At 35.9% G+C, this 14,533-nt stretch overlaps 1 protein-coding gene across 1 annotated transcript in view; it reads left to right on the top strand.

Moving 5' to 3' along the window:
- LOC145687902 (uncharacterized) overlaps window positions 1-13,864 on the top strand; it is a 56,507-nt gene extending 42,643 nt beyond the window's left edge. The window contains exon 6 of the mRNA XM_081761444.1: window positions 10,875-13,864. The gene's annotated coding sequence lies outside the window, so the exon portion shown is untranslated. The remainder of the gene's footprint in view (window positions 1-10,874) is intronic.
- Window positions 13,865-14,533: the final 669 nt, after the last annotated feature.

The raw sequence follows: 14,533 nt of genomic DNA, 5'->3' as shown, positions 1-14,533 counted from the left end.
TAGAGAAATTCTTGTTGAGTATACTTTTACAATTGGCAGAATGAAAAAATAAGTTGCAGTTTCTCACAAAGAGGCTTGGCTATCGTTATTGGGAAGTAAAAAGATACAGAATAAAACATGATCGGTGTTTCCTTCACGTATAAACTACTGCAGGTGTCTGGAACTTGCGACAAGAATCCAGTCAACACATGCAAAACTACAACATTCACATTTATCGGAGTGGCAACAAATCAACAATAAAATTGTGTAGTGAGATAGAGGTGTTTTTTAAGAAAGGGAGGTGGTGCTTTTTGTTAACAAAAGGAGTGGCAGTACTATTTTTTAAAACAAGGGGAAAGAGTAATAATAATAATATAAAAGATCTCAGTCTAAGGAGATTAGATTTCAAATTGAATTTCATGAGTTGCATGTGTAGTGATCTTAAATAGGAATATACCTTATTTTCTATTTAGCTTAGTGTTGGCTTATTACCATATCTTAGCGGGTACCACCCGCTTTTTGGGATTGGAGAAAACTCTAAGACGACTTACTTGATAAAGTGTTGGTATATTCAACTAAACCGCTACGCCTCTGACAATCTCAATCGCGATTGAGTTAAATTTGGACTCGCGCTCAGGCTATCTGAGCAGTGCGCGTGTGCAGGGCCATTTGCTAATAAGAGATCTGCTCTAATACACAATGGTTTTCTTTGTGTAGTTCATGTGTTTTTAATGTAATGTATTGGAGGTTCTATACGAACGAATATTCGTTTGTAGATGTGACAAACATACTTAAATTATTCATGCCTTCATAAGCTACAAGAATGCCGAACGACAGTTTCAAGTGTAACTTTAAAGTCTTATAGAGGCGAATTTACGTTTGTTAGCCAGAGCAGAACTCAGTTTGAAGCAAAATGTACCTCTGGAAAACTGTTTCGTTTAAAAAGTAGGGTGCAGGAAAGCAAACTGGACCTCACCTGATTTTTATATATTTTGTAAATTAGACCACGAGAAACACGAATCTGAAGGAATTTTGACATTCCGAATTTCGGAACTCGAAATATTAAAACTTAGTTTAATATAGACGCTATCTATCTATACGAAAAAACAATATTCTCTATACGAAACATATTATGTCCTGTGAGATATATAAAGGTAACCAAGAGAGGTCTGTGTTCAATTGGCCCTCACACAGTGAGTTGAATGCGAATGGAGATAAGGCGAAGGTCAGTTGTTGGTGTGGGTATATCCAACATTCTACCTGGTTGTGGCAGTTCAGTTACAACGTGAACTTGTGTAAGGACAGAGTGAATATGAAACCTCCACAGAGCGTCATAAGGGCGTGTATGCTGTATGAGTTCAAACTTGGGTCAAACGCCACTGCAGCGGGGCGGAAGGTATCTCAGACCTTTCGTGAGGGTTTCGTGATTACGCAGACAGTGCAAGGGTCGTTTAGCAAGTTTAAGGACGGTGAAGAAACACTCACGAAAGACTCACCACACGTGCCGGAAGACCAACACATGTACAAAATGAAGATCTTCTGGTAATAATTAAGCCGAACAGTGGACAGACATGTGAGGAACTGGGGCTAACATTCAATGTGAGTGGAGAAACCATTCGGCAGCACCTCCAACTTGGGAAGCACTACAAGTTGAGTCTATGGGTCCCACATGATTTGTCTCCGGGCCAGAAGGCTACGCGAGCAGACACCTGTGTTTCTTTGCTGTATCGTCTAAGGAAGGAGCCATTTCTGGACAGTATGTTGACATGTGATGAGAAGTGGGTCCTGTACGAAGCTCCACGGCGTCGTCATCATTGGTTAAAATCCCATGAACCGGTTCCAAAACAGCTGAAATCAGCAATGCAGCAGAAAGTCCTCCTGTGTATTTGGTGCACTGTTCGCGACATCGTGCATCGGGAACTGCTACCGGCTCGTCAGAGCAGAACATCAATGCAACTGTCTACTGTCAGTAGTTGAGCCGTGTTCAAGAAAAACTCAAAACCCTGGAGCCAGCACTTCTCAATCGCTAAGGGGTTCCCTCGTTACGGGACAACGCTATGCCCCACATGGCTAGAATGTCCCGGGACACCATTCTACGCCTTGCACGGGAAACACTATTGCATCCGCCATACTGCCCGGACATTGCACCGTCCGATTATCACCTGTTCCATTCTTTGGACACTCACCTTAGAGGACTCCAGTTCAACTCCGTAGTAGAGTTACAAAATGCACTTATTATTACTCTTTCTCCTTGTTTTTAAAAATAGTACTGCCACTCCTTCTTTTGTTAACAAAAAGCACCACCTCCCTTTCTTTAAAAAAAAAAAAAAAAAAAAAAAAAAGAATGCTGCTTTGCTTCAGGGCAAACCAAGTTCTACCGCGAAGGATTCCCTACCCATCCCGAACGTTGGCAGAAGGTCATTTATACTGATGGGTACTTTTTTTTTTTTTTTTTTTTTTTAATCTTCCAGGTACGTCTTAGGTGACATATCGATGCTCTAAGGTGATAGGTCAAAAAGCGACAGAACTTTCTTCGTTACTTTTATACATACTATATAAAACTACTGTATGTTCGAATATCTCGAGTTCCGAAATTCGGAATGTCAAAATTCCTTCAGATTCGTGTTCTTCGTGGTCTAATTTACAAAATATATTGACATCCCAAGAAGGTAATACTCCTATGATGTTGGATGGAAAACTAGTTAAGAAGAAAACTTCACCTATCGTAACTAAGTTGCCATCAGATGTTGCGAAAGGATGTCAATCCTTCAACAAGGACATACCTTATGAAGTCAAGAGCCACTCTCTTCCACATAAAACGAAAAAGCAAGGTTTGTTATCTGCAACGGGTTTGAGGAAGATGAAGAAGGTTGAGAACAAAGTACAACAACAGGAGAAGGAAGTAAAGGAAGACGTGGAAGAAAAGTGTGTTGGCAGGAAGGATCACGAAAGAATATACATGCCGATGTAGCCTTAAGTTAATAATAGTCTGTGGTTGCTAAGATAAACGAGATATATCGAAGATATGTCGTAAGGACAAAGATTAGGAAGATTATAATAGTATATGAATTTGTAAGATTCAAAGGTTCAAAGAAGAATTTAAGTGTATATTTTGTGTATACAACTTTGGGTTTCAATATATATAAAAATCAGTTGGGGTCTAGTTTGCTTCCGTGGTCACTTTATGTTCGAATATCTCGAGTTCCGAAATTCGGAATGTCAAAATTCCTTCAGATACGTGTTCCTTGTGGTCTACTTTACAAAATATATAAAAATCAGGTGGAAATGAAATCTTTAATTTTTTCCCACGGTTAGGCTAAAGAAGACTGGGATGATGAGAGATGAGTGAAATGAAGAAAGTGGGAGGAAACGGGAGAACCCCAAGAAAACCCACGCACACGGTGTTTGTCCACCACAAAGTCCACACGGCGCGAGCTGGGATCGAGCGAAGGACCCCAGGCACCGGAGGTAAACGCTCTACCACTGAGCCACCGCGCCCCCCTAAAAATCAGGTGGGGACCAGTTTGCTTCCCTGCAGCCGAAAAGTACATTGGAAGTGTCATCAAAGAAATAACTTAAAAAGTGCCAGGTCAGTATTTGTAACACACAAGTTCACATCAGTACTTACAGTTTAGAACCCCCTACTTTTCTGATTTTAAAATATGGCAACTCTAATTTAGCTGTGACTTGTACAATCATCGAACTATCCCTTTCGCACAGTGCTGCAGATATTACTATAATAGTCTTGGAGCAATTAAACACACATATAAATCAATACAATTGTGTCGATTGATAGATGCTTTCACAATTGTTAAAAGGTGTAACTAAAAACAGCAAACATTGTTTCTGCTTTTAAAAAGACAAACATGGTTTCCCGTATAAAACTGCAGACACGGTTTCGGGCGGCTTTCGGTTTCAAAAACCGCATTTTCGATTTCAGAAAACCGGTTTTCTCAAAAACGGCAAATGTCACAAAAATTCGACAGAACTACAACAAACTGCTTAACCATTACCAATTGAGCTGTTAATTTAAAGAATCGAAAACTAAGTTTCAGTTTACTAAAGTAACTGAATTTCCCAAAACAGAAAATGAATAATAATAATTACGGACTGAGGATTCGTAACTTTCAAGAAAGTTCTAGAAACCAGAGGTACTACAAATTTGTTTACCAAAGATTTACCACGTTAGAAAAGATCATTATCAATATTGTTCACCAATAGGTCACTTGTCGCAAATCTAGACTTTTCCAGGTACTTCGGTTCCTTGTTAATCTTTTGGAAAGCTCTCTCGCCTTTGCCGCGTTCGAAGAAATGAAACATCTTTTTCAGGCCAGCTATCTTGAGTTTTTTTTTTCTGGATTTTCCACATTCACACCAGGCAAATTCCGGAATGGTACCTAACTTATAGGTCCCAGGCTGCTTCTTTCCTTCCCTTTCATCGGATAGTGTGCACGTCATCCCTCATACGTGACGGGGTAAATGGCCTTAGACGCCGACAACCCAGAAATATAATTCCTAGTCTTTTCGAGGCCCTGCCTGCTGGTCTAGTGGTTAATGCACACAGAGTACCAAGTTACTCTCCCGGTGGTACAGCATTCAAATTTGAAAAGGTTAGGGCAGGTCGGATTCAGTCATATATTCTCTGTGCTGTAAAGGGATGCTAAGCTTCAACAACCGAGCTAATCCCTTTGACTTGACATTAACAGAGTTACAGAGGGCCGAAAATTTCCCGAAATTGTGGACACGGCAGATTTTGGTGTTTCACAAAAGCCGTATCTTGCATAGTTTCTCGTTCAAATGAATAGTTTAATGAAGTTCACCGTGTTCATAGTTGATCGCTCATTGTGATGAAGTTGTTATACTTTGTGATTAGTGCTTGAGGTAGCGTATTACATGATAAATAAAAGAACATGAAATTAAAGGATTGTGTTGTCCCACTTTTTGGTAAACACTGCTACCCTATGAGAGAGAACTTGATGATAGAAGGAAAGCATGTAAAGTACTCAGTATTATGGCCAAACATAGTGCAAGATCGGGGTATTATTTAGTTTCTCCCCCAAATCATGTGGTAGTGATTAAAGTTCGTTATTTGTAATTGTGGTGTAGTCATGAGTATAAATACAGTGTGGACGTGTCATAAAAGCTACAGTGCATAAAACACGAACCTACTTGTGCTAGGCATTCACTAAAAAGCACGAATGTTATCTAACAGTCAGGGCAGGACCGCAACAGGGGGGCCTAAAAGGAAGCGACGGGGTACGTCCGTAGGCAGGAGGCGCGTCAGCGACGGTGGTATATGCATAAACGAGGTCGTTTAGAACGGCTCACTGTAAGTCACCAGCTCCGTAGCCGTCAATGGATTTGGAGGAGATTCTAAATGCCATCCCAACATTGAATTCTATCAGTTTTGTGTCTGGTACCACGTTCGAAAAAACTGTGTAAACGTAGACGAATAATCTTCATTTTTAGAATGTTAGAAAGAATGATTTGTTTACTTGGTTGAAGTTTTGTACTGACTGGTTGTGTCATTTGTAATCACAGAACAGAAGTTACGTAAAGTAAGGATTTGACTGCTATCTTGTTATAAGGGGTACAGGCCCACCGTATTAAACTTTCTCCTTTCAATTCCTTAACTAAAATCATGTGTTGCATTTATTAATAGAACATTTTCTAGTGATTTTTTTTTTCGTAAGGAATAATTTACTATTATAGAGTTATTAATGGAGTATTTATGAAATATTAACAAAATTGCCCAAGTTGTTTTTGAGAAAGTCGTCAGAAAAGGTCACCTCTAAGAATAAACTATCCCTCGTACATTTTTTTCATGACAAATAAGTTATACCATATTGTTAGGTTATTAACAAAATATTTCTTTATGAAATATAAAGAAAATAGTCCCAGAAAGGAATTTAAAAAATCTCACCCCAAGAATAAACTGCCATTTCTCGGAATGACGTACGCCACAGTATGAGGTTGTTATTGAGAAATTGATTTATGGAAATACAGGGTGTTTCAAAGCAACACCGATAGCGTTTAGGAGGTGATTCCTGACACCAAATTAATACGAAAAGTATAGACTAACCTGGGTGCAGAAATGCTTACTTTCGCAGTTGTGAGCTGCCGAAAACATGAAAAGAATGAACTTTAAGGGTCCATAGCTCTAATACTATGAGACCTCCTGTAGTCGGATCAAGACTTTATTTAGGGACTAGTACGTGCCCTATCCAAATATCCATATTTCAGAATTCTGTGGTACTTCCGAAACAATTTTTATAAAGGTAGTTGGTGAATGCTTCAAATTATATGCCTGTAGTCATCTCTCTCCCTCTACTCGCTCTATAAAAATTGTTGCGTGAGTACCTTAGGAGTCTGAAACATGTTTTTTTGGATATCGCACTTATTAGCTCCTAAGTGAAGTCTTGACTCGACTACTGTAGGTCCCATAGTTTTGAAAAGGAAACATTTGTGCACCCAGGTTGGTCTATAATTTTCGTCTTATCTTGGTGTCGGAATCACCTCCCAAACGTCGTCGGTGTTGGTTTGAAACACCCTGTATAAACAAAATCGTCAGAGTCGTTTCTGAGAAAATTGAAACTTGAATCTCACCCTTCTCTAATGCTCCTTTATATTTAGGGGTAGGAAGAAAATTCAAATTGCCTCCCGAAGAATCACATAAAACAACTCAAATTTTAAATTTGGTTCAGATACGTTGAGTAATATGAACTCTAGGTAAGTGCGCATCAGGACGAACAGACTGAAATGTCGAATATATATATATATATATATTTGTATGTATGGGCCATGAATCGTGTAAATCAGTTAGTATGGAATTATTTTATTATTTATGTGGTCCCCATACCTTCTTTTCTTTCGGCATTCGAAAGTGAAAATAGAAAAAAGAAGTTACTTAGAATGATCTGTATGTGGTGATGGGTTAATGATATATCAGAAATATTGATAGTAAGTGTGCGTTACACCATGTAGCCAACTATCCAAAACAATTCGACACAGTTTGACGCAGATTACAGTCTGCATCATTGACCATAAATACAGGATGGGCCAAAAGTCTCGAAGGGGCTATAATTGAATAACTTTTTTTTTTATTTATTTATCATTAGTTTTAATTGATATTTCATAGAGAAAGATCAAAGATGCGAGATTGTCTTCACTTATGTGTGGAATATAATCTCAGCTAACTATCCCAACATTATGGACTTCAGAAATATGGCCCAATAAGGAAGCTCAAGGACAATATTCATGCAGAAATAGGGCACTCGTACCAGAAGTGTTGACCTCTATCATGAATCATATGCTACACAACATCTGTATTTGTGAGACCCATAACAGCGGACACCTACTTGAGATTTGTATTACACACATAAATGTAAAGAATGCCCCATCCTTCCTCTTTAAGCCTGTGAAATATCAATGGAAACTAGTGATCAAGTTATTCACAGTTATAACCCCTTCGTAACTTTTGGATCATCCTTTGCTTCTATTGTGAACACCTTCATTTCCCTCACTGTTCTGGAGTGTTTTCACAAACGTTATTAGGATCATGCAACTGGGACTTATAATGTAATATTAATACGTGTGTCTTTGCGTTACTCCCAACGATAACCCTTAAACAGAACCAATGATGTAGACCCGTTAACGTCTTAACGGACTACGGTGACTTACGCCCGTCCGTTAGTCCACACGGTAACTCCTGAATGACGGCTCTAACGATTTTGTTAAAATTTCAAAAATCAGTTTCTCAATTATGACCACATACTGTGATATGTCATTTCTTTGGGAAAAATCAAGAAGGGATAGTTTAGTCTTAGGTGCGAGTTGTTTCTAGAACGATTTTTTCAAGCGGCTCAAGCGCTTTTTCTAGTCTCAAATATTTTATTAGTAATCTGGCAATATAGAATAAATAATTTATTCCATAAATAATTTAAAAATTTCGTTGACATCAGGTTTGAAACTTCAAAAACTTTTACAACAAAGATAGGCGATTTTTTTGAAAGCTACAGTTAATGCACTTTAAGATCATAGTAAAAACAAAATCAATCAGAACATGCATTAAGGGCATCAACGAATTTAAGAAACGCTATCAATCGCATGCTTATATATTAATGAGAGCTGACGGAACAATTCTTACTAATACAGATAGCGTCTTGAATATATAGAAAGATTTCTTTGATTTACTTAACACGCAGCCAAAAACTAATGTTCGTGGAGAAAGTGAAATGCACACAGCAAAACCATATATTCCAGTGCCTAACCGAACAGAAGTAGAAATTACTATAAAGAAGTTAAACCTATTTCCGAGTGTAGACGAAATTCCGGATGAATTAATTTTAGCCAGAGGGGAAAAATTGTGTAACGAGATACACAAACTCATTCTTTATATCTGGAACAAGGAGAAATTGCCACAAGAGTGGAAAGAATCCATTATTGTCCCAATTCACAAGAGGCGACAAAACGGCTTATAATAATTTTCGAGGCATTTCTCTTCTATAAAACTCTCTCAAAGATTGTGTTAGCAAGATTGACCCCATACGCAGATGAAATTATTGGAGATTATCAGTGCATATTTAGGCAAAATCGATTAACTACCGACTAGATATTTACCATTCGACAAATACTCGAAAAGAAGTGAAAATACAATACCGTGGTACATCAATATTTTATTGATTTTAGAAAGGCTTACGACACAATCGACAACATTGTACAACATTCTTACAGAATTTGGAATACCGAAAAGCTAGTTAGATTAAGATGTGTTTAAATAAATTTCGAAGTAAAATCTGAGTAGCATAATTCTTGTCCCCGAGTTTTCACGTCGAGAATGACCTAAAACAAGGAGATGCGTTGTAACCATTATTATTCAGCTTTGTTCTGGAATATGCTATAAGGAATGTCAAAGATAGCAACCAGGACCAAGAGTTGAATGGTATTCACTAAGTTATGGCGTATGCTGATGAGGTAAATATAATAGGGGATGATAGAAGAACAATATAAAGAAATTTAGAGGTCTTATTAAATGCTTGCAGGGATATGGGTTTAGAAGTTTATTTATTTATTTATTTATTTATTGTAACAACAACACAACAGGCGTCCTGCCCATTTACAGTGTTTGTTTACATATATGGTAAAATATCATTATTTTTACAGAAGAAAAACATACAGAAATTTTTATTGTTTCATTAATTAACTCGGCTCATCATACTACAAATTGTGTTCCGAAACATTTTTTCAGACATATTGAATATGTCTATCATTTCACACTTTTCTTCAATATTATTGTAGTGAGAGCTCATTCTCCATAAAGGGGATTTATACAGGATGTCAGTGCGTCCTTTCTTACAGTACATGGTACTACTATTGCTTAACCTCGTTCTAGACGTCGGTATTCCCTACGACACGTATTCCCTCATCTTACCTCTACAATATTTGTGCACAATTTCATTCACTTCGGTCCACTTCTTGCCTTTCGGGCGTAAAATTTCAAAATTTTGGATGGTGGCTTTTGCCCCCCCTAAAAACGTTTTTCCGCAGAAAAAAAAAAAAACACTTATTCGTTTATTTTTTGCGTATTGTGACTCCCCAAAGTTTCGTTCCAATTCTTCATGTCCTTTAAGCACTTCTGACATACTGTTACTAGCACTTTTGATTTTTCATGATCACAGTTTTGGAGAGGTCTTTGCCCCACGCAAACTTTTTTTTTCCTTCAGGAAAATACGAAACCCGTATTCACTTAATTTGTGTCTACAATATTTGTCCACAATTTCGTTCACTTCTGTCCACTTCTTGCCTTTCGGGCGTCAAATTCCAAAATTTTGGGTGGGGGCTTTTGCCTCCCTAAAACCGTTTTTCCGCAGAAAATAAAAAAAAACACGTATTCGTTTATATTATGTGTAGTATCTACCTGCCAAATTTTATCAAAATCGGAGTGTTACACTTGGGAAGTGTTACTTGGAAGAGTAGTTTTGGGGAGCTATTACATTAAAACTTGAATGTCCATAAAAGGTTTGTTTCATTTAAGTCATTGTAATTGGCGTCTCTGTCCTCAAATAACCTCATTTTGTTTCGTAAATATAAAATTTGTTATGGAGAAAGGCCTTATGTAAGAGTTTGTCAGAGTACGCTTTTTTTTTTCTTTTCTTTTCTTCACCGACTTTTTAATCAAACATTTGTCTTCGAAGTCCGAACGACATACCAAGATACTACCACTATCATTCTCGTAGTGTTTATTTTTTCTCTGTTTCTAATAGCTGAATAAGAAGGTAATATTAAAATTTGAACAGAGTGTCTTAGAGCATAAGTTGTACGTAGCTATTAATATGTTGGGGGGGATAGTTAATGGATGTGTCAGGAACTTTCTTCTTAGTTTGTCTCGCATAGGCTTCACAATGTCACGTACATAGCACTTAATGCTAAAATGATCTGTTTTGAACTTTCAAATACATATTTTTGGGGAATATGACTTGAGTTCCATACACACAGTTCAGTTGTCAAATAATGATTATGATGTCGCATTTTTAACTTTCATTCTTGTGACTTAAAAATATTTGTAATGAAATTTAGTTTTAAAATTAAATTGAATGTTTAAAATCATAGAGAAGCACTCTCATCAAACATATCTAACATGCGGTGCTGGAGCGAGGCTCAGTTCCCACTTGTAGTACATACACTGTTTCTGTGTTAAATTCTAGGCCCAAGTGTCCTGTGCCGTCATGCTGAAAAGGGGCTCGTTATCCTATATAAGTCAATATTAAAGAAATATTTGTATGTACTTTGTGTTCATTTCCATAATTCCATCTTTCTATGAAGGTAACACTGTATATGTACTTAAGTTAAATGTCTTTTATTATTATTATTTAAAAATACTTTTAATTTCGTTACAGAACCGCCCGGATCCTCTCAGACTGCATTTGGTCAAGGATGTGGTCCTAAACTTGTAGCACTGTGTATAGCAAGTATGTAAGAAAGGACTTGACTGCCTGATCTCGAATGTTCTCTCTCGTTGATGATATATTTGTGTGAAATTTTTGTATGTGTGGAAAAGATAAACATGAAGCTATAGGCAAAGCCATTGAACAATGTTTCAGTTCATTTCAGTTACATTTGATTATTTTCATTTGCGTTTACATTTACTGTTGTTGTTCAAAAATATTTCTAAAATTGGTGGGTAGAAAGTGGAAATGATTTTAAAAAACAGATAATATTTAACGATTGGTAACCTCTCTATAGACACATTTACACATTTGTAACAGTTTCCTACCTTAAAGAAGTTTTTATCAGTTTTACCAAAAGGTCACAGAGCAAGCTCAATCCGTTACACGGTAAATATTTTATGAACATTGTATGTTCGAACATTAAATTGGAAAACTGATCGGGTGTAATGAAATTGTTATATACCTGATCGCTAAATGTAGTTTAATGAATGAATTGAAAGACAAATTTATACGAAATTGGTGAGCGTTTACCACCTTAAAATAGTTTGTGGCCATTTTTACCAAAAAGTTTCAGAAAAAACTCTAAATTCGTTATAGACTGAATATTTTGTGAATATTGTATGTTCGAATGTTAAACAGGAAAACCTGAACTGGTGTAACGAAATTGTTTACTAATATCCCTTGATTGTTTAATGTGTTAGTTGAAAGACAAATTTATACAAAATTGGTGAGCGTTTACCACCCTAAAACAGTTTGTGACCATTTTTACCAAAAAAAAAAAAAATTCAGAACAAACTCTAAATCCATTATAGGCAAATAATTTTGAGCATTGTATGTTCGACTGTTAAATGTAAGAATCTGATCAGATGTAATGGAATTGTTTTTAAAGCTCTCTGATCGTTAAATATATGTTTGGCGTTATGAATTACTAGAAATACAAATTTATACTACATTCTTTAATATTAGTTTTTTAATATTAGTTCTCTTCCATTAAACTGGAATTTTTCATTCCAGTTAGTATTAGTAATTAAAATTTTATATCAGAAGTTCGTTCAGAGAACAGTGTTCTTTAGGATAAGAGTTGTTTTGAGAGTTCCTTCCGTTCTCAAGAGGACATTATTCAAGGTGCTGAAAAAACAAAAAAAGAAAAAAAAAACAAAACAAAAAAAAATGTTTGATTGGTTACGACCCAAGTACCATGGGGAAATAACTTGTCTTATTCTAAACTTATGATTTCATGTACTTGGATAGAGGTATATTCGCCAGCGGAAGTTAGTAGGTTATACGCGTTCTTTCGTCACTGAGAATAATATGTATGCAATTTCCAAAAAGTCCCATTTACAAAAATAATAGTAGTTTTAATGCGAAGCCATACGACAAAATAAATTTAAAAGAATTATGAACTTTCGTTGACGTCTGTACTGATATCTACAAGGTACTTTATAGTTTTCTAAAATGTATGTTTGTTTTTAATGTAAATTCATGGAGAACAACATGTATAAACTTTGCGTTATGATATTATTTGCACTGTTCAGCGATTTACTATTGTTTACAGATAAAAATTTATAAAAGTTTACTCAAAATACTGAACGGAAAATAATGTCTTATGTTTATCGGAGAAATATTCCTATTATCAATTAAATCCGTGTATGCTGCATGCGAGAAGAATGAAACATTTGCCGCCTGAGTTGTGTAAATCTATAATTCAACAATTTCTGAAGCCTCAAGTTGTTACAAAATTGTAAATGTGTGAAATTTGTTAAAGCTTAAAACTCTTTCTGGCAAAGATTTAGATCATCCTGCAGTTGGTTTACGATTGATGCAGTTGTCTTTTTATTACGGTGATATGCTCAGACAAAATACGAAGTGAATGTATACCTAGAAAGCATGTATTATAAAAGTGTGTAAACGTGTTCAAAAATTTCTGGTTACCATATTTTTTCTTCATAGGTTAAAGTTAACTGATCCATGGTCGAAATTGTTGAAATCTAGTTTTTTTTCTTTCTTTGTTTCTTTCTTTCTTCCAGGAACTTGCTTCAGAAAAGGAACAAGATTTTTAACACCAGGGTAAAACTTTTATATTATTTCTGCAATTGTATCATAAAATTTTAATTGTACATGGCAAATTAGATATAACTGCATTAGTATCCACAAATAATTATTTGTACTGTTATTCTAGCGTTTGTTGGGTGATATTTTTTGACTTGTAAAATTACTTCTAAATTTGACAGTTTTAAAAACAGTAACAGAGCTCTATTATAGGCACAATCGATAACATATTCTAACTGCATCGAAACTCGAAGACCGTTGAATAAGTGGATGGCCAGAAATTTTAAACATGACTATACGCATAAAAATGTATATTTTCATAGGTATTCTATTACAGACAAATTTTTTGTAGAGTACAGAGAAAGTAATGTATCTGTAAGTATGGATTTCGAACCCCAGTTGTTACAAGTATTTAGATATTTCTGTGTGTTGTACAGTCACAGATGAAAGAAAACAGCGTATCTTATAGAGACTACATATAAAATGTGCATCTTTCTTCTGCCGCAGACTGTACATTCACGACTACAAGTACTATTTCGGTTACATGTTGAATTTCCGTGTAAAATCTTTCAACAGCAGTAACTGTTACATATGTACGAGCCAATGCTAATTTAAATTCTGTTTTATTGTTTATGTTCATAAATGTGAATGTTCATATGTATGTGTGGATTGGGAAAACTTGTCGAAAACCTTACCAAATTATTTTGAGCAAGTTAACTGTACTCCACAACAAACTTGCGATGTCTGTGATATTTTAAGATTGATTTTTGTAGATTAGCATTAATTTTAGATGGCTATTGTTAAATTTTAGACGTTAGTGCATGTACACGCACGCAATAGATTTTATATTACGTTATGCTGTGTTCAAATAAAATATTTTTCTAGTCGTATGACTTCGTTTTATTTGAAGTGTGCTTAGGTACTTGACAGTCTTTCAGCGGAGACAAGTAATGCTATATTAGCCCTTTTAAATTCTTGCCATATGAACAAAAACTAAAGAAAGTTGTAAATCCTACTGACGGTACAGTCCTGGTCATAGAAATTTAGACGACCCGTAAAAAAAGTCCAAAAATGAACCTAGATTTCGACGTATTCCCTGTATGTCTTGCTCATTTTCTACAAGAGTGGAAATGGAATTATTATATTACTGAACGCATAATGTAATTTTGTTTCCTGTACATGTAGATGAAAACTATCTACATTACAGGAAAATACGGTAATGTTAAGTCGCAAATTTAATGTATGATTTATATTTCTAATCGAGAACTATTAGAAAGACCGACATAGAAGTAGTGGCGACATCGTAACTGCAAATAGACTACAATGATTAACCATCTGTTTCACCTTATTTGTTTCCTTTTTCACTGCCAATTCGAGTTTCCCCGAAAGCATAACCTTGCCAGTTAGCTTCATTGAAGCCAAACTAAGGAGCAATCTATGAAAAATCTATGGAAATCAGCAAGAACATTTGAAAAGACTCTGCTCTTTCCTAATAACGTGAGATTCATCGTATCCAGGGAGGTACACAGGAATTTATTTCGGGAGGATCGAAAGCTTCT

This window comes from Thermobia domestica, chromosome 6, assembly GCF_964235325.1.
Source record: "Thermobia domestica chromosome 6, izTheDome1.hap1.1, whole genome shotgun sequence".
Classification (NCBI taxonomy): Eukaryota; Metazoa; Arthropoda; class Insecta; order Zygentoma; family Lepismatidae; genus Thermobia; species Thermobia domestica.
The sequence above is the reverse complement of the archived record's forward strand: the minus strand, read 5'-3'. Positions and strand labels throughout refer to the sequence as shown.